Genomic DNA, 21079 nt, shown 5'->3' with positions numbered 1-21079 from the left:
AAGGGGCGGTGTCAGACAGGGGGTGTGATTCAGACCTCCAATCAGAATGACACACCTTGCCTGCTCCTGCCTGATACCTCCCACCTGATAGTGGAGAGCCTAAATAGCATATCAGGCACCAAAACTAATAGCACTTAGTGCTCAGGCATGTTGGGGGCTAGAGAACAAAATTCTGCCTTCCTGGTAGGTTGTTCAAATTTTTTATGGAGGGTGAAAGATGCAGATTTTTGGCAGTACATCGCTCTTTGTAACTAGGGCAATGTTGCCAATAATCCATGCAGCCGAATGAGGAGAACGGATCGCTGTAGAGATGGTTCCTCCCCCATTCAGTTTGCATTGGCCTGTGCAAACGAGAGCCGGCAAACATGTTTCTTGTTGATCAGCACTTCAGCTGCTTAAGATCTGACTGTGTAATATAGTTTAGTACAATATTTGTTGGAATGAATTGTAACAATAATATACTTGACATCACTAATGGATTTGGTATAGGGTGCAGCCCTAGGAATTGTGAGGTCTTCAGCTCTTCAGGCAGAAATCATGGTCAGATGGAGCAGAGGTCAAGGCAGGCACAGTTTATTAGTAAACAGTAGTCAGGCAGAGGTCAGGACAGGCAGCAGACAGACAAGGTCAAATACACAAGTCACTAACAGGAACATCGATAACAAAACACCTTAGCAGACAGCAGGACCTTATGACTCAGGTGCAAAGTGATGGGGGAGGGTGTCATAAAAAACTGAGGGCATCTGGTCATGGGCTGAAGGCTGACAAGTAACACAATGCATAAAGACAGCAGTAGCCAGGAACAGGATGCTGAGCACTGGAGGGGAAAGGCTGGTGCAGCACATCCATTAATATAATAAAGAGACCTTGGAATGAGAGATATCCATGTTTAGTTCCAGTTATGGGTTAGGGTCTCCTGAACCCTCAGGCAGAAACAATTCTGAGATCCCAGCCTCCATCTATACAAATTGACAGCAAGTCCGCTTTACAAGTCTCTGCTATTATCCTTGCATACACGAGACATCTCAATAAAGTCTTTCTACCCACAAGAAATAAACTCTGTAGGCAAGTGACAGGCTCCACAGTCAGTTCTAAATGAGGTTGTCATCTGCGTGACCTCTGGGTACTCGAGTCGCTGAATTCTGATCCTAACCAGCTATGCATTTCTAAGTGTTTACAGGTTAATGTACATTCTTCTGCTTGTCCTCTATTTATCATACTAGACGCACGCTATAGTGCTCCGTCCCGGAAAGGATTGCCAGCTGTCTGTAAATTCCTGGACAGTCCATAAAAATTTGGGGGCTTTTTCCAGTGGCCATAAAAAAAAAAACAAAAAAAAAACACGTCCGTGCCTTTTCTTTTTTTTGATTCCCAGGCAAAGCACTTTTTCCCTAATTTGCATATTCATACCCTTTAATAACTCCACCACTCCCCTATAGGTTATGATCTCTCTGCAAGCAATCAGTGCAGTTAGTTTTGGTGCCTGATATACTCAATAGGCTCTGTACTGTCAAGTGAGCGGTCTTAGGGTCGGACAGGCAGCTCAGAGCTCTCTGCCACACAGCTAGGTAGTGAGTGTTATGTCTGATTGACAGCTCTGGTCACAGACCACCCACAATACAGTGCATAATTGGCACAACAGGCACCAAAACTATCATCAATAATTGCTCAGGAAGAGTGAGGGCTAGAGAAAAAATTCCTACTGTGCCAGAATCAGAGCAGCACCTAAAGGGTGTGAAAAGTCCCACAATACAGTGCATAATTGACATATCAGGCACCAAAACTATCATCAATAATTGCTCAGGAAGGGTGAGGGCTAGAGAAAAAATTCCTACTGTGCCAGAATCAGTGCAGCACCTAAAGGGTGTGAATCGCTGGACTTAGTGGACATCTATTTAATACCAAAGCAATTATATATGACATCATTAGTTTGTATCACAAAATCTCCATAAAAACACCAAATAAAAACCTATTTTACAGTTTTTGGTTTTTCCTAGGTCTGGTTCTATTTCTATACAGTTGTTAGTACAAGTGCTAAGGCTCATAGCGTATCATTATGCTGTTGCTGTGATATTTATTTTTCCTGGCTAATCCACATAATTGTGGAATGAAAGACGATCTTCAATATTTGCACAATTTCTTCTTTCATTCACTATTTGGCTACTGTCTCCTTAGCATGAATATCATGGAAAAAATTGATGTTCAACAAGTGGAAAGATGTACGATGTAAGAATTCCTACTGTGTATTCACGGCATGAACACTGGTCGCCAGTCTTACTAGACGTAGGTAACCTGAGCTGGAAGTTGTCTCAAGGCGTATTAAAAGTTTACTATTAGATATTTAATAACAGTTACCTTATAGATGGGCTTCACTTTTACGGATATGGAAACGAGAGTCAATAATGGACAAACATCTGTGCAGGAAAAACCAGAGAGGATTTCACATACCAAGCAATGCTCTGTAAGCATTGTCTATGTTGATCAATTTAGATTGCCCAGATTTTGGTGTTAATCTGGGCATACACAAAAGATATTTATCTGCAGACCATTGGCAGATTTAGCAAAATTCAGCTAAAACCTGTGTAAGGTGGCCTATAGACAAGATCCTCTTGGCAAATTCTCAAGGAAACCAGCATTGGATATGTAGAGAATGTTCACATGGTTGAAAAGGAAGGATTCCTCTCTGCTTTGCAACCGTCCAGCTACCCACAGTGGAACGTAGAAGCAGATCTTCGTTTTTTTGTAACAGCTTTCACTTGCTGAATGGACCTAACTAACAAAGCGCTGGCATTGGGAGATCTTTGGACGAATTGTTCACAGATTCCATGGCAAGATCGAACAGGACACTTATTTTTTCCAGCATCCTGACTGAAATCTAATAAATTTGGTGGTAAATTAGGGGTGTAATTTGGTGCTGATTTTGAAGCAGAATCTGCCTCAATATCAGTGTCAAATTCCGCTGTGTGATCATACCCATAAGGTAAGTTCCCACATAGGAATTTGGCACCAAAATCTGCCTCAAATTCTGCCTGAAATCTGCCTCCCATTCATTTCAATGGGAGGAAGTAGCAGATTTTTTCAGCCACCTGATTTGTTCAGCTAGTGGTAAAACGAGGCCGGGGTCTTTTGGAGGGCGCCTCAGAATCTGGTCCAAAAAACGGTTAGCTGTGACTGGATGACGATGCAGTGCATACAATACACCGGCATCCAGTTGTAGCATTGCGCTCCGGATTAGGCCCAAATGAATGAGCCTAGTCGGGAGGGAGTTTCACGCCGCGGATGTCTGCAGCTGTATCAACTGCGTAATCCGCCTGAAGAAAGGGCGTGTTGCTTCTTTTTTACGCAAGCAGGAACAAACGGCTCGCGGAAAAAGAAACCCATTGAATTCAATGGGAGGTGGTTTTTTAAGCCGGATTTTGTCTATACAGTTACCAATAAAAAGAATCCTGTCCTGTTTACTGATATAAGTCAGTTTATCTGAAAATTGTACGAGTCTATGCTGTAGTCTATGGATAATGTGGATGTTTTTGCCAATGTTCACGGACAATTATATAGCAAAGACTCATGTGTGAAAGCCAAGACTTCTCCCTTTATTCTCTGAGGTTACTGTCTGTGGTACGGTGGGTATACATGTTTATTCCAGATTTGTTGTGGTTTTGAAGTGACTCTTAAATCTCTATGAGCAATAAAGAGAAGATGGGCCGAGCAGAATAACTGAGAAAGCTGCAAGTCTCATATCAGGCCGATAGCGCCCTCTCTGTTCTACTCCCATGGCAGAGGCATCAACAGTTCAAAATGCAGATACCATCTTGATCTAGTCATCAACAGAGTTGTGGACGTATTTAAGTGGTCTGTCAGCAGAACCCAGTATATGATTAGAGATGAGCGAACACTAAAATGTTCGAGGTTCGAAATTCGATTCGAACAGCCGCTCACTGTTCGAGTGTTCGAATGGGTTTCGAACCCCATTATAGTCTATGGGGAACATAAACTCGTTAAGGGGGAAACCCAAATTCGTGTCTGGAGGGTCACCAAGTCCACTATGACACCCCAGGAAATGATACCAACACCCTGGAATGACACTGGGACAGCAGGGGAAGCATGTCTGGGGGCATAAAAGTCACTTTATTTCATGGAAATCCCTGTCAGTTTGCGATTTTCGCAAGCTAACTTTTCCCCATAGAAATGCATTGGCCAGTGCTGATTGGCCAGAGTACGGAACGCGACCAATCAGCGCTGGCTCTGCTGGAGGAGGCGGAGTCTAAGATCGCTCCACACCAGTCTCCATTCAGGTCCGACCTTAGACTCCGCCTCCTCCAGCAGAGCCAGCGCTGATTGGCCGAATTCCGTACTCTGGCCAATCAGCGCTGGCCAATGCATTCTATTAGCCCGATGAAGTAGAGCTGAATGTGTGTGCTAAGCACACACATTCAGCACTGCTTCATCACGCCAATACAATGCATTAGCCAGTGCTGATTGGCCAGAGTACGGAATTCGGCCAATCAGCGCTGGCCAATGCATTCTATTAGCCCGATGAAGTAGAGCTGAATGTGTGTGCTAAGCACACACATTCAGCACTGCTTCATCACGCCAATACAATGCATTAGCCAGTGCTGATTGGCCAGAGTATGGAATTCGGCCAATCAGCGCTGGCCAATGCATTCTATTAGCCCGATGAAGTAGAGCTGAATGTGTGTGCTAAGCACACACATTCAGCACTGCTTCATCACGCCAATACAATGCATTAGCCAGTGCTGATTGGCCAGAGTACGGAATTCGGCCAATCAGCGCTGGCTCTGCTGGAGGAGGCGGAGTCTAAGGTCGGACCTGAATGGAGACTGGTGTGGAGCGATCTTAGACTCCGCCTCCTCCAGCAGAGCCAGCGCTGATTGGCCGAATTCCGTACTCTGGCCAATCAGCACTGGCTAATGCATTGTATTGGCGTGATGAAGCAGTGCTGAATGTGTGTGCTTAGCACACACATTCAGCTCTACTTCATCGGGCTAATAGAATGCATTGGCCAATCAGCGCTGGCCAATGCATTCTATTAGCGTGAACTGAGTTTGCACAGGGGTTCTAGTGCACCCTCGGCTCTGCTACATCAGATTGCTACATCTGATGTAGCAGTGCCGAGTGTGCATCAGATGTGTAGTTGAGCAAAACTGACTCAGCACTGCTAAGTCTCTGCATTCGCATAGGAATGCATTGGCCAGCCTTCGGCCAATCAGCGCTGGCTCTGCCGGAGGAGGCGGAGTCTAAGGTCGGACCTGAATGGAGACTGGTGTGGAGCGATCTTAGACTCCGCCTCCTCCAGCAGAGCCAGCGCTGATTGGTCGAGTTCCGTACTCTGGCCAATCAGCGCTGGCCAATGCATTCTATTAGCCCGATGAAGTAGAGCTGAATGTGTGTGCTTAGCACACACATTCAGCTCTACTTCATCAGGCTAATAGAATACATTGGCCAATCAGCGCTGGCCAATGCATTCTATTAGCTTGATGAAGCAGAGTGTGCACAAGGGTTCAAGCGCACCCTCGGCTCTGATGTAGCAGAGCTGAGGGTGCACAAGGGTTCAAGTGCACCCTCGGCTCTCCTACATCAGAGCCGAGGGTGCGCTTGAACCCTTGTGCAGCCTCGGCTCTGCTACATCAGAGCCGAGGGTGCGCTTGAACCCTTGTGCACACTCTGCTTCATCAAGCTAATAGAATGCATTGGCCAGCACTGATTGGCCAGAGTACGGAATTCGGCCAATCAGCGCTGGCCAATGCATCCCTATGGGAAAAAGTTTATCTCACAAAAATCACAATTACACACCCGATAGAGCCCCAAAAAGTTATTTTTAATAACATTCCCCCCTAAATAAAGGTTATCCCTAGCTATCCCTGCCTGTACAGCTAAAAAAAAATAGCCCGGGCGCATGCGCAGTAGCCGTAGTAGAAGCCGCGTGCTACTGCGCATGCGCCCGGGCTATTTTTTTTTTGTCAGTGTCCGCGAGCAAGCGCCGGAGGAGGACGGGACCCGAAGACGTCAGAGGAAGAAGAGGCGGGGAAGAAGATGAAGACACACCCTGAATGCCCGCCCAGCGTGCACCTTCAGTAAGTAGAGAACATTCTTTTTTAAGTTATTATTTTAAAACGGCGGGGTAGTTTAATTTAACTTTTACAATGCCTGAATAGCCTTTTTAAAGGCTATGCACGCATATGTGGGGCTCTATCAGCATGATTTTGCTGATAGAGCCCCTTTAATACAAACATCTCAGAAGAAGTGAGAGGTAATGCCTAATGTGATTTGTATGAAAACTGATTAAAATTCAGATTTGTCTAATAACTCTGTAATACTGTTATTGTTATACAACACAAATCAAGGTATCTTAAAGGGTCTGTCAGGTCCAAACTTCCTCCTAAACCAATAATGATTGTAAGGGTAAGTCTTCAATTATTTCACCGGGGAAAGGCCCCACAGGTAGCGAAACGCAGTAAAAAAACACTGCGGGAAAAAAACAATAATGGAAACGCGTTGCGTTTTTTTCTGCAGAATTTTTGATTGCATTTTTTTTCTCAGCAGACTTTCCGTCCTTTTTATACCTATACAGAAACTGCTGGCCTTTCTGCAGGTATAATTGACAGGCTGCTCGCCCCCCCCTCCCTGATAGTTCATAGAACTGTCCCTGTTTGACATCGTCACGTGGCACACGTTTGTCTATTTGTGGCTTATATCTGAGCTTTTGTCACTTCTCCTCGTGCCATAGACACTTGTTAGCACTTGACAATATCTTCACAAAGGTATTTGTGGCAGCACGTTAACTGTATGATTGACAAAGAGCAGTGTGAAGGCGGCGCTACTACTAGAAGACAGTAAGATCACGCGTTGTACATGTAGTCCATCGTCTTTCAAAAACTGAATGATGTCTTAGTTATATAAGGCAGGATTCTAGCTCCATTGTACCAAAATTTCTCTTCGCCCTGTATTGTGTAATGGGAGGGTGTTTTCATGCACTGGCTTACAAGATGTGATAGATCGGCCCATTGACATCATACAGCGTACAGATCCTGACTACAACTCATAGTCTATATCCAGTCGAAACACAACTCTCAAGCTCAAATAAAAAACCTCCGTATAGATTTCCATACTATTACGACATTTCCATTTCTGTTCTCGTTATATTTTCTCCCTGTTACTTGTATTAATTGCAATATTAATCTGGAATTAAAACTAGTAATATTCCAAAAATATTTCTATTTGACTTTTTATGGCTCATATCTAACTATTAGTTTTGCCATTTAGGAATCCAATAACTAATAGCAATTATATTATACCATATGTCATATACGTCATATACGTTAAGTAAACACCCATACGCAATATGAAAAGTTATTCTTGGAGCAATGATCTTCTCTTTCATTACACAAACGTACACGCCGGCTCCCAGATGACTGTGAATTTTTACTCTGCATCATTCTTAGTAACAAGCTAAATATTACTTTCACTGGGCAGTACCAATGGCCTATGACACCAAGAATATGATGACGTACAGTTTATATAACTGTACATATGCACTCACTACTCGCATACAAATGCTCCACGCTTTCACCTGGATGGCACTAGAGCTCTCCTTTTAGAGCCCCTGCTATGCTTTTTTTTGGACATCCAATACATATGGTTGAAAATATGGATTGCAACAAAGTATCAAAATATTATATATTATATGCTAAGGCCTGGTTCACATCTACGTTTGGTGTTCTGTTCAGGCAGTTGGCTGGGGGACCCCCTGAATGGAATACCAAACGCATTAAAAAGCGGTGAGCAATGAAAGCACACGGACTCCATAAACTATAATGGGGTCCGTGTGTTTTCCACACATTGTCCGCACAAATCATGTGAAGAGAAAGGTACTTCTAGCAGCACTTTTCTCTCCGCATGATTCGTGCGGACACCGTGCAGAAAACGCTCGGACCCCAGTATAGTCTATGGGGTCCATGTGGTTTCATTGCTCACTGCTCAAGACTTTTTTTGGGTAACCCGCTCTTTCAGTGTATAGACTTCTGTGTGGAAATGCTATCAGTAAAATGATAGTGACTGATCAGTACAGAGATAGTTGCGAGGAAGAAAAGAGACGGATAGGTTGAGAATTAAAAACTAAGATGTCCTACAATGTTCCTCATCACTTCTTGTACTAGTGATTGTACTAAGAAAAATGAAAACAATTGTTCCCCTTTAACTAGATAGTAAAACCAAACAATGGTGCGTAACACCAAACCTATATGAATGATATGTATCACAGTATATGTAGTGTGTGCGAATGTGTATTTCCATAAAAACTGGTTAAAAATAGTCTTTTGTTGTAAAGCGATTCTGCCCCTCACCCTCCCCCAATTCTGGATTTCTCCCTTTTTTTTTGCATTTCAGCCAGTGAACACTTGACCTTTACTTTGGCAGTCAATATCCCTTACTAAGTAAGTCTTCCAGACCAATTGCTTAGAATACTTTTCAAGAATTTCATTCTTGTGATGTTTTAAAGATGTTTTTTTTCTTCTCGTGGCGGTCGCTGGGGCTGATAAATGCTTAAGAAAACACCAAACAAGGAAACTGCACAAATAGGAAACAATTCTCCTTTTTTGCATACAAGTAAACAGTGATTGTCTGTTAGAGACACGGCCGGCTCTGCTATGGCAACACCCAATGCAATAGGAATTATACTGACAAAGAGAAGGCGCACGTGCCAGAAAATAACTTCATTATGCCTGAATTTACAGACTATTTTAATACTCACAGTTATTGTGTAGCTAATGTGGAATCCAAACACGCAACGCTAATGGTTTCCTTATCAGTACTGTACCATAGGAACTTGAAATACAGAAAACACAAAAAAACACAAACAATTTTTTAGTTATATACATGCTAGCTGTTTTTGTTAACATTGGAGGCCATAAGGGAGGTATGCCGAGTGCCATGTGAACACTGAAGCCCAATCACAAGACACAATGGTGACCCCCAGGACACGTTAGGAGGCCAGGAACTGAAGCCAAAGAGAGGTGAGGATAGGTGTTTGTTATTTTTGCTCACCTTCTATGGGATGCATGTACCTATATCGTATAATGTAGGGCCCCTTTTCATTAATGGTGGTGTCCAAAGGCAGCAGAGATGAGTGCAGATATAGCGGTCTGGGAACCAGGCTTGGTGCACTTCTAATGTTGCACTTCCTGGAACTGTACCAAAGGGTCTGACACTGTCCAATCAGTGATAACAGTATCAGTCTAGCTTTTTTACCAGTGGGATGGTAATACCTAGGGCCTCTTTAACCATAGGGCCAAAGCTGCACTTGCACTGGGCCCTTTGGTAGCGAGGGCCCCCTTTGGACAGTAGACAGTCCTACTTTTGCTGTCCCGTTGTCCAGGGCAGCGGACCCGGTCTGCACCAACTCATTGGCATCCGGAGGACACTGATGAGTTGAAGCCAGTAATGAAGTAGGGAGCGTCCGCTCCCTGCTTCACTTCCCTGCTGTCTTTGCTCCTGGTGTCCTGTAGTGACATCACTTACATCACGCCTTACATCACGCCTGTTGCTCCTTGAAGACTCTGGGACCAGAGATAAGAGTGAACGGGGAAAAGCGAGTAATAAGGTTTGTATTTTTTCTTTGATCATATACAATGGGGGGCATGAAATTGTGGAAGCAATCTGGGAGGGGGCATGACACTGTAGGGGACATACTGTGGGGGCAATCTGAGAGGTGGAGGGACATGATACTGCGGGGGCAACCTTGGGGAAACATGACACTGTGGAGGCAACCTGATGCGGACATGACAGTGTGAGGGCAACCTGGGGAGGTACATGACACTATGGGTGCAACCTGGAAGGTGACATTATGAGGGACATTATGGGGTCACTATGGAGGCGTTAGCCATTAAGGGGCATTATACTATGTGGGGGCCATTTAAGGGGTATTAGAATTTGTGCAGGTCAGGTATTTCTAAGTGGTAGTGATGAGGGGGGGGGGGTACTTATGAAACCTTTGCAAAGAGCCCACCAATGTGTTAAAACTGCCCTGGTAACACCCAGAGACCAATTATGGAAGAGTTATTGTCTCCGGCTTCGCTTCAAAATAAAATGATAAATTTTTTCAAATGATATTATACAAGTATCAATATAATAGAATTCATTAGATACATAGATTGTTCCAAATTTACTTTCATAGGCAGTTAATTCCTGGCTCTTCAATGAATTCGAGGATCTTTATGGCTTCAGTATTCCCAGGGCTGTCAGCCATTCATGAAGGAGTCGGAGTCGGGTTGTGAAACAATAGAGGAGTCAGAGTAGGTGGATTGGTCTCCTGACTCCATGACTATAGAGAGTTAGTATTCTGGTATTCTTTACTAAACAAACATGTCCAGAGAGAACTGACAGATACTGGAAAAATGTGATAACTAAGATTGTGACTAATAGAAAATAACTTTGTGCTGCACTTCCATCCTGCAGAATACGCTGACGTTCCAACGGCCCTGTGGAAATCTGCAGATCATACCATATAGTACGGCACATATTCCAACCAAAGAACTACCATTCAGCTAACCCACAATTTTGATTGTTTTGTTTTGATCTTACAATTTTCTTCTGCTGACACAAAATTTTTGGTTTTGATTAAAAAAAAAAAAAAAAAAGCCTGCAGTGGCATCAGCAAAGCGGCACTGTGTGAACAAGACCTCAACCTGGCCAAGAATAGAACTAAAAACTGTGCACAAAATAAATAAGAGTCCATTTTTACTAGCCTATACAGATCAATGTCAATGAGTCGTCCTCTGGGATGTCTCATCAGTCGTCGTCGCTCATCCAGGTGTATTTTACGCAGCTCCATTGTGTCCATACTTGTAAACTCTTGTACGGTTAATACAAGATAAGAATCATTTCTGACTACGGATCGCTCTTCTCTGTAGGTTTTGGTAACACTATGCTGCTCGAGTACGTCGAAGTGAGTTCACTGCCGGTGAGTTTGTGGTAGATAACTCGCTGCGATTAACCCCTGAGTGTCTTCAGCCTAAAAATTCATCAATGCTCGCAAACTGTCCTGAAGTTTGGATACTGCTCTTACTGTATCTGAACCTCACACTTACAGAATATCTGCAGGGCTGGGTTGATCTCTTGGGTTTTGATGGCATTATATAATATAGACTCCTCACTGTTACACCCTATAGGAGTTCAGATATTTTATAAATAACTTGTCATAACTAATAACTTGTCTGTTATAATTCATACTTTTATGCTACATGAAATAACAGTTCTGGAACGGCGTTTCTTAGAACTCTGTGCTGTTTTGTTCCTCTGTTATTACTCCTAGAAATTCATGAATGACTTAACAACTGGATACTATTAACCCCTATTATCAAAAGGGGAACACAGTCTTAGGGTGAATTCACACTGAGTAAACGCTAGCTTATTCTGAACGTAAAACACGTTCAGAATAAGCGGCGTCTAAAGCAGCTCCATTCATCTCTATGGGAGCGGGGATACGAGCGCTCCCCATAGAAATGAATGGGCTGCTTCTTTCACTCCGTGCAGTCCCATTGAAGTGAATGGGGAGTGCCGGCGTATACGGCAAGCTCTGCTCATGCCGGAGCGTACACGCCGGCACTCCCCATTCACTTCAATGGGACTGCACGGAGTGAAAGAAGCAGCCCATTCATTTCTATGGGGAGCGCTCGTATCCCCGCTCCCATAGAGATGAATGGAGCTGCTTTAGACGCCGCTTATTCTGAACGTGTTTTACGTTCAGAATAAGCTAGCGTTTACTCAGTGTGAATGCACCCTTACACCGATAATAGGATATTATCAAAGTACTTAAGATCTCAATTTAGGCTAAGACCCCATAAGACGATACGCACCGCTAAAGCACTGCAGGAAAATCCACGTCAGGAACGCATCGCGGTACTTCCCGCAGGAAAATCACAGCGTTTATGATCAGTGGGGCCCCAGCCTTAAACAGGTATTACCTAATTGTTAATTTATTCATACATTACTAGGTAGAATAACAAAGGAATGGCATAATGTAGAGAAAATGTATTCTATAATTAGTTAATGGAGATTACAAGTGGAGACATATCCGAAGAGCTAACAGGTTTATTAATAATAATAATAATAACATTTTTTATTTATATAGCGCCAACATATTCCGCAGCGCTGTACAATTTGTAGGGTTTAAATACAGACAGATACATAACAAAGAACGTCATTTCACACAATGGGCCTGAGGGCCCTGCTCGTAAGAGCTTACAATCTATGAGGTAGAGGGGGTGACACAAGAGGTAGCAGGGGCGGCATTGCTTATACAGTATTCAGACAATTTTGTAATAGAGATTACTGTCATTACACAAACATAAGACTTTATGAGCCGTCACTAGTGGTGTCCTGTAACATGTGGATGGTGCTTAGACATATAAAGTTAGCCTGAAAAGACATCATATCATGTGGGGAAATGTGGGAGCGGGGACAGAGGAAGGTTAAATTTTGGGTATTCTAATTATAGTATGGAATGGTTTACGTTAGAAATTGTGATAGGCCTGTCTGAAAAGATGTGTCTTTAGTTTGCGTTTGAAACTGTAGAAATTGGTAGTTAATCTGATTGTCTGGGGTAGAGTATTCCAGAGAAGTGGTGCAACTCGGGAGAAGTCTTGTATATGAGCGTGGGAGGTTTGCTTTAGGGCCGGGGCCCCACGTGGCGCCTAGTGTACCCGATCCACACAGTGCAAAAAAAATACACGCACCGGTTTTGGAAATCGCAGTATGTCAGCTATACCTATGGATATGCCAGAGGTTTCCCTATAGGTATAATGGAAGCAGAAAATCTGCAGAGGGAAAGCTCTGTGTATTTTCTATGATGAGCGCTGCAGAAAAAACTGCAATGTGTTGCCGCTGCGTTTTTTCCAACAGTGCTTTTTGCTGCGGCCTACTACATAGGGCCTTAGTCTAAAGGAAATCTGTAACCAGGAAAATGCAGTGTGATTGGCAGGCAGCATGTTATAGAGCAGGAGGAGCTGAGCAGATTTATATACACTCACCGGCCACTTTATTAGGTACACCTGTCCAACTGCTCGTTAACACTTAATTTCTAATCAGCCAATCACATGGCGGCAACTCAGTGCATTTAGGCATGTAGACATGGTCAAGACAATCTCCTGCAGTTCAAACCGAGCATCAGTATGGGGAAGAAAGGTGATTTGAGTGCCTTTGAACGTGGCATGGTTGTTGGTGCCAGAAGGGCTGGTCTGAGTATTTCAGAAACTGCTGATCTACTGGGATTTTCACGCACAACCATCTCTAGGGTTTACAGAGAATGGTCCGAAAAAGAAAAAACATCCAGTGAGCGGCAGTTCTGTGGGCGGAAATGCGTTGTTGATGCCAGAGGTCAGAGGAGAATGGCCAGACTGGTTCGAGCTGATAGAAAGGCAACAGTGACTCAAATAGCCACCCGTTACAACCAAGGTAGCCAGAAGAGCATCTCTGAACGCACAGTACGTCGAACTTTGAGGCAGATGGGCTACAGCAGCAGAAGACCACACCGGGTGCCACTCCTTTCAGCTAAGAACAGGAAACTGAGGCTACAATTTGCACAAGCTCATCGAAATTGGACAATTGAAGATTGGAAAAACATTGCCTGGTCTGATGAGTCTCGATTTCTGCTGCGACATTCGGGGGGTAGGGTCAGAATTTGGCGTCAACAACATGAAAGCATGGATCCATCCTGCCTTGTATCAACGGTTCAGGCTGGTGGTGGTGGTGTCATGGTGTGGGGAATATTTTCTTGGCACTCTTTGGGCCCCTTGGTACCAATTGAGCATCGTTGCAACGCCAAAGCCTACCTGAGTATTGTTGCTGACCATGTCCATCCCTTTATGACCACAATGTACCCAACATCTGATGGCTACTTTCAGCAGGATAATGCGCCATGTCATAAAGCTGGAATCATCTCAGACTGGTTTCTTGAACATGACAATGAGTTCACTGTACTCCAATGGCCTCCACAGTCACCAGATCTCAATCCAATAGAGCATCTTTGGGATGTGGTGGAACGGGAGATTCGCATCATGGATGTGCAGCCGACAAATCTGCGGCAACTGTGTGATGCCATCATGTCAATATGGACCAAAATCTCTGAGGAATGCTTCCAGCACCTTGTTGAATCTATGCCACGAAGAATTGAGGCAGTTCTGAAGGCAAAAGGGGGTCCAACCCGTTACTAGCATGTTGTACCTAATAAAGTGGCCGGTGAGTGTATAGTGTCATGGGATAAGATTCAGTATTGCTTGCCATTAATACATTGAAATGTCTGCTCTTTCTTTGCTTTAAAGTCTAGGAGACGGTCCTATCAGTGACTGGAAACCTCCTAGTGGCGTAACTACCACCATAGCAGCGGAGGCAGCTGCCACAGGGCCCGGGACATTAGGGGCCCGGTGACAGCCGCTACCGCTGCTATCATTATACTCGGGGGTCTTTTCGGACCCCCGAGTATAATGATCGGCGGACCGGGAGAGGTAAGAAGCATAAAAAACACTGTTACTTACCTCTCCACTATCCTGCCAGGCCTCCTTCGTAGTTGACTGACGTCTCTGACGTCACATGAACCCGGCCTGCGTCCCGGGTCATGTGACGTCCGATGTCATTGAAGAAGGCCGACAGCGGAGAAGACAGCGTAGGAGTCGGGGACAGGTAAGAAACAGTAGTTTTTTATGTTGTTATTCCCCCGGGCCTCTGATTGTTATACTCTGGGGTCTGAAAAGACCCCAGAGTATAATAATTGTTTATGGATGTCCACAGTGGGACATAATACTGTGTGCAGGGGCCACTATGGGGGATAATACTGTGTGCAGGGGCCACTATGGGGGATAATACTGTGTGCAGGGGCCACTATAGGACATTATACTGTGTACTGGGGCGACTATTGGAAATAATACTGTGTGCAGTGGCCACTATGGGGCATAATAGAACATGCAGGAATGCGTAGGAGGGGGTCGATCGAGGTCTTCGGTGTCGGGGGGGGGGGGCATGTCAAAAGTTCGCCACGGGGCCCCGCCATTCCTAGTTACACCACTACAGCCTCCCCTCTACAACTGTGCGTACAGACGTAACTGTCAATCACTGATAGGACCGCCTCATAGACTTCTTAGCAAAGAAAGAACAGATATTTCAATGGATAAAATATAAATTATACCGAATCTTTCACCCCAAAACTCTACATCAACCTGCTCCGTCTCTCCTGCTCTATAACCTGCTGTCTGGTGACAGGTTCCCTTTAAGTCTCACATTACTTATATAAGAAATACTCAAGACGTTAGGGCTCTTTCCTTTCTAAAAAGAGAACAGTAGAAAACTGTATCCAGATATCCGCATGATGATTTACTCTTTGGCTGTAGTTAAGGAAAGTCCGCTCCACCCATTACTTATCATGGACGTGCTGGAAGTTATGGCAGAACAAGCTAAAAATACCAAACTCTCCTCGCGTAAATTATAACCTTTGAGACAACGCTCTACCATTATAGCTTTTTATAGATTGTGCTATGATTCAATTAGAAGCTTATGCTTGGTATCTTAAATGGGAGTCTATTATACTAAAAGTTGGTCACATTGCAAAGCATACCAAAAGCAAAAATGAAAGCTCGTAATTGTTTTATCACGTGTGGTCACATTTTCTCACACGTCTCTATCACATTTATGGTTCACACTTAGTGGCCATTATCTCATTCAGTAGCCATGTGATTGTCAGGGCTTGCAGTCATTTCATAGTCCAGTGGAGTATTTTCATGGAGTTTCCACAATGATTTCAATGGGCTACTAGGTCTATAATAAATATAATAGCAACCACATCACACACATATATTTGTGCTTATAGGATGATACCCCTAGCACTGGATTTATTTTCCAATGTGGTTATAGCATTGTGTAGGCTCTGATAGCCATGTGAAATTAGGGTTATTGCTGCTAGTGTTTTGATCCTATAAAGTGGTTTATGGGATTTTTTGCAATTTCAACCAAAATATATACAATTGATTTAATGCACATCCCATCTGGCTAAAAATATTGATGACAAATCCTAATGATAAGTCATCAATATCAGATCAGTGGAGATCTGACACTCGGCACACTAGCTCTGTTCTCAGTATAGGGTTGGGTCATCAAGATTTTAGGCTAAGGCCCCACGTTGCCGAAAAACTGTTTTAGCCTAAGGCCATACAGGACGTCCCGTAGCAATAAAGCGCTATGGGAAAAAGCATGGCGGCATCACATCGCGGTTCTTCCCACAGCTCTTTAGACAGAAAGTTTGCCTCCGTGGACTTTCTGTTACAATTATATCTATAGGGAAACCGCCGGCGTTTCCATAGATATAATTGACATGCTGTGATTTCCAAAACCACACCAATTTTGGAAATCGTGGCATGTCAGCACCGCGGTTTATACCGCAAAGTGGGCATGGGATTCGCTTGAATCCCATCCACTTTGCCTGTACTGTAAAACGCCACAATTTTTCCCACAGCGTTTCTGTCGCAGGCAAATTGTGGCGTTTCTGACCTGTGGGGCCCCGGCCTCACTGTACCAGCAAAGTGAATGAGATTCTAATCCCATCCACACATTGCAGAAAAACGTTGTGGAAAAGCTGCATTCTTGCATACATACAAGTTTTTTTTGCAAAATGCAGCATGTTAATTTTACCTGTAGAAATTCTTGCGTTTTCCCTATAGGTTCAAAAAGGGAAGAAAAACCGCAGAGATTGACGCAATTTAAAAACATGATGCGTTTCTGCTGTTTTTTAGCTGCACTCCACAACGTGGGTCTGCAAATCCTATTTAAGGTAACACTAGTAGCCGTATAACAGTCTTACAGAGATTATATACGTCAAATTGCTGAATGTTTTATCTGTGGTTTTCCATAGAATTGTTAGAACTGTCTCATATAAGAAACTGTTAACTGAGAAATTCAGCTCTGCTATATCTGTATATCTGAAATTTCGTAGAATTTGAAAAAAACGGTATCATTTCTATAATATACTGTATAAGACTGCAGTTAATTCTTGACCGTCTTAAGGCAGATGGTGGGAACATAATAGTACAAGTAAGAACAACAACATTCACAACATTTCCCAGTTTAGAATACTGTAGCACCAATTTTTAAATGTATTCATTAAAAGCAGATATATAATATCTCATTTTTTCCTATTTCTTTATATTTTCTGATTTTCTCCTGCCAGAAGACAACTCATTGAGGTCTATGGGAGTTTTCTAGGCGTGCTCTGTGCAGGGACCTCATCTGTTGTCTATAGTGGATGTAATGATGGGTCACTGTGGATGTTATCTGCAGAGCAGTGATGTAACTTGGAATGGCGGGGCCCCGTGGCGAACTTTTGACAAAGGCCCCCCCCCCCCCACTGACACTGAAGACCTTGACAAACTGACCCATTTCTGCGCACACTATAATACCCCATATTGGCCCCTGCACCAGTGGCGTAACTAGGAATGGCGGGGCCCCGTGGCGAACTTTTGACATGGGCCCTCCCCAACCGACGCTGAAGACCTCGACCGACCCCCTCCTCCACACTCTATTATGTCCCTTAGTAAGCCCTGCACACAGTATTATGTCCATTAGTGGCCCCTGCACACAATATTATGTCCCTTAGTGGCCCCTGCACACAGTATTATGTCCCTTAGTGGCCCCTGCACACAGTATTATCCCCAATAGTGTTCCCTGCACACAGTATTATGTCCATTAGTGGCCCCTACACACAGTATTATCCCCCATAGTGGCCCCTGCACACAGTATTATATCCAGGATCGGCAAGTAAATAGGGCCCGTAACGGCCAATTAAAATTTTTTTAAAAAAAACGCAGCGGTAGCGGCTGTCACCGGGCCCCCTAATGGCCCGGGCCCTGTGGCAGCCGCTTCCGCTGCCTCTATGGTAGTTACGCCCCTGCCCTGCACACAGTATTATGTCCCCATACTGGCCCCAGTACACAGTATTATCCCCCATAGTGGCCCCTGCACACAGTACTATGTCCCATTGTGGACACACATGAACAATTATTATACTCTGGGGTGTTTTCAGAGTAGCCTGCCCGGAGCCTGGAGAGGTAAGTAACAGTTTTTTATGTTATCTTACCTCTCCCGGGCCTCCTATCGTTATACTCAGGGGTCTGAAAAGACCCCCGAGTATAATAGTGCTTGTGGGGCCCGCACCATCACTTACCGATCCCGGCCCCTGCCAGGATCGGTAAGTATATACGTCCCGTTACCGGCTGGAGTTACTCCAGGGGGTAAGGGCCTATTAAAAAAAAACCGCAGCGGTAGTTGCTGTCGCCGGGCCCCTAATGTCCCGGGCCCTGTGGCAGCTGCCTCTGCTGCTTCCCCGGTAGTTACGCCCCTGCTGCAGAGGTATAAACTTCCATTGTGTTCCTATCTGTCTTGATTTCGATACAAATGAGGTCAATGCTCCAATGAAAACCTGTATAGAATTAGACAGTGTAATGCAGCAAAGGCCAATGTCTCCCTATGTTTCTATAGTCTCTTTGTATATTCACACAGGTTTCCTACAGATACTACCCGTTTCCTCTCACAATCCAAAAAATAGTCACTTGACTTCCTCTGAAGCTGAAACTTGTGGTGTGTGTACGTGTATTATAGGGAACTTAGATTATGAATATTTTTGAGGATGGGAACGGATATAAATTATGAGAATATGTTGTAAATATAAGCAGCGGATAATAATATAATAAATCCTATTCCTTACGTCTTAATAAGATTTGTAAGACATGCACATGCTGTAGGATCAGGCCCATTTAGTTATATACAATAGATTTCCTGTGGCACAGACAAGTCCATCACATTTGTCATGTGTGAACATTACCTGATACATGTAATAGGCATTTGCACTCTCTATAATAGCAGATAGTAATTATTGCAGAAAAGTAGATCATTTTAAAGGGATTTTCTGGGTAAATTATATTGATCCCCTGTCCTGAGGACAGATCATCAATATCAGATCTGCGTTGTCAGCTCAGTGCTGTGTAGTGACCGCTCTGAGTTATGCTAGGCTCACACTAGCATTGCATTTGTATCTGTCTGGGGACCCGAACAACAGAAAGGTGGACCGCTAAAACAGCAGTTGCACACGGACCCCGTTGACTATAAGGCTCCGTTCCCATGGAGTAACGCGCTGCGCATTCAGACACGTATACACGTATCAGAGTGTGAGCACTCAAAACAGATTCCATTCACTTCAATGTGTGCTGGCTCACGCGCGCTACACATTGAAATCAATGGGTTAAAAAGCCTCCAATTGATTTCAATGTGTAGCACCCGTAAGCTGGCACCCATTGAAATGAATGGGATCTTTTTTGAGCGCTCACAATCTGACACGTGTATACGTGTCTGAATGCGCAGCGCATTACTCCGTGGGAATGGAGCCTTATAGGGTCCGCCGGGTGTCTGTTGTTTTTAAACTGAAACCAGCAGAGGAGAATTTTTCCTCCGCCAATTTTTGGCAGACTCTACAACAGAGACTCAGAGGCACAGATGTGAACGTAGGCTTACTGCAACTCAGCTCCTGTTCAGTTTTATAGGAGGAGTTGCAGTTACTCAGCATGGCCACTACACGGACCACAGCGCTGTCTACTTCTAGCTGTAATAAGGGCCATTTTAAGACAGTAGTGGGCCCAGTTCAAAGGATTCCTATATGCCCCCTACATGCACGGAATTTAATGTCCTGTTAAATGGGTTGTCTGGAATAAATCAATCTTTCTAATCTAAGTTATCTCCCTCCACTACCTTCTAAATTACTTACTGTACAAAAAGCTATATTCACCTAGATCACCGGGGTGGCCACAGGCTTATTTTCTGGTTAGCATAGCATTTCCCTGTTTCGGGAAACGTAACGTCACCAATACTACAATGCATGTGGTCAGTATGGCTCTATTTACATCAAGGAGGTGCTGCCTGTCCAGGACAAGTGAAGTACTGTGCCCAGAAGGTCCTGCCCCGATGACAGGCAAGTGGATGGGTTGGGGGGGGGTGAGTTAGTTAGGAAGGGCTAGCAGTAGGCAGGCTAGCTAGGGAGACAGGGAGTGGGTGTGAGAGAGGGAGAGGGAGAGAGAGAAAGGTAGTGCAAGGCATCGTGGTAGTTGTAGGAAAGCAGAGAAGGAAGTTACATCTTGGAAACAAATGCAGAAGATGTCAGGAACTCCCAGAGACACCCAGAAATCACTCAAACCACTGCTAAAGGGATTTAATTGAACTTAGTAACCTATTAATAGCACTAACAGACCTATTTTGAAAAATAAATGAATATATAATATATACAATATAAAAAAACCAGTTATATATAATAGATATGTGTTTTAAAAAAATATATATAAACTGAGAAACATGATGGATAAAAAAGCATCCATCATGTTTTTTAGTGGTGAATGCAGACAGATCAGTGGTTCTTAACCTTGTTTGAGGTACCGAACCCACCAGTTTCATATGCACATTCACCAAACCCTTTTTTTTTCCAAATTCAAGACATAGGTATATGTTTTTTTTTTTTTTACTGGTACACAAAATGAACCGTGCATAGGGCCTAGGGTTCGATTGAACCCTGGGTAAGAACTACTGAGACAGATACCAGACAGTGGGGGTGCCATCTGCTTCTATATTTTAATGTCTGTTGCCCTCACCCTATAACAGAAGAGAGTAATGGACCCTAAATAATGGCAGTGTGAACACACCCATAGTGTCTCCCTTCAACAATCCAAAAACTGGGAACTGTGTGCATTGTTTTATCTTCTTGTATACATATAATATTTTACTGCTGTCTTTGCTATAACTATATGAAATATATGACGTGATTTTCTATAAAAGTGCCCATAGGATTCTGCTGCATCTTTTGCATTGCAGTCACTGCAGATCTATGGTGCTATGTTATGTACTGCTGACACTTATAGGGCTTATACATGATTGTAAGGTCTTTGGCTTTCCAGCACTGAGTGGGTTACATGACAAGCTGCTACTACAAGCCCCTAGAAGCATGAAGCTAAAGGGCAGTGAATGAGCACAGGGTCTGCCCAATCCT

The 21079-nt window shown here is 43.9% G+C and overlaps 1 protein-coding gene across 1 annotated transcript in view; it reads left to right on the top strand.

Moving 5' to 3' along the window:
• Positions 1 to 21079, top strand: part of APLF (aprataxin and PNKP like factor) — a 511700-nt gene that overhangs the window by 142999 nt on the left and 347622 nt on the right. The window lies entirely within an intron of this gene.

This window comes from Leptodactylus fuscus, chromosome 3, assembly GCF_031893055.1.
Source record: "Leptodactylus fuscus isolate aLepFus1 chromosome 3, aLepFus1.hap2, whole genome shotgun sequence".
Taxonomy (NCBI): Eukaryota; Metazoa; Chordata; class Amphibia; order Anura; family Leptodactylidae; genus Leptodactylus; species Leptodactylus fuscus.
The sequence above is the reverse complement of the archived record's forward strand: the minus strand, read 5'-3'. Positions and strand labels throughout refer to the sequence as shown.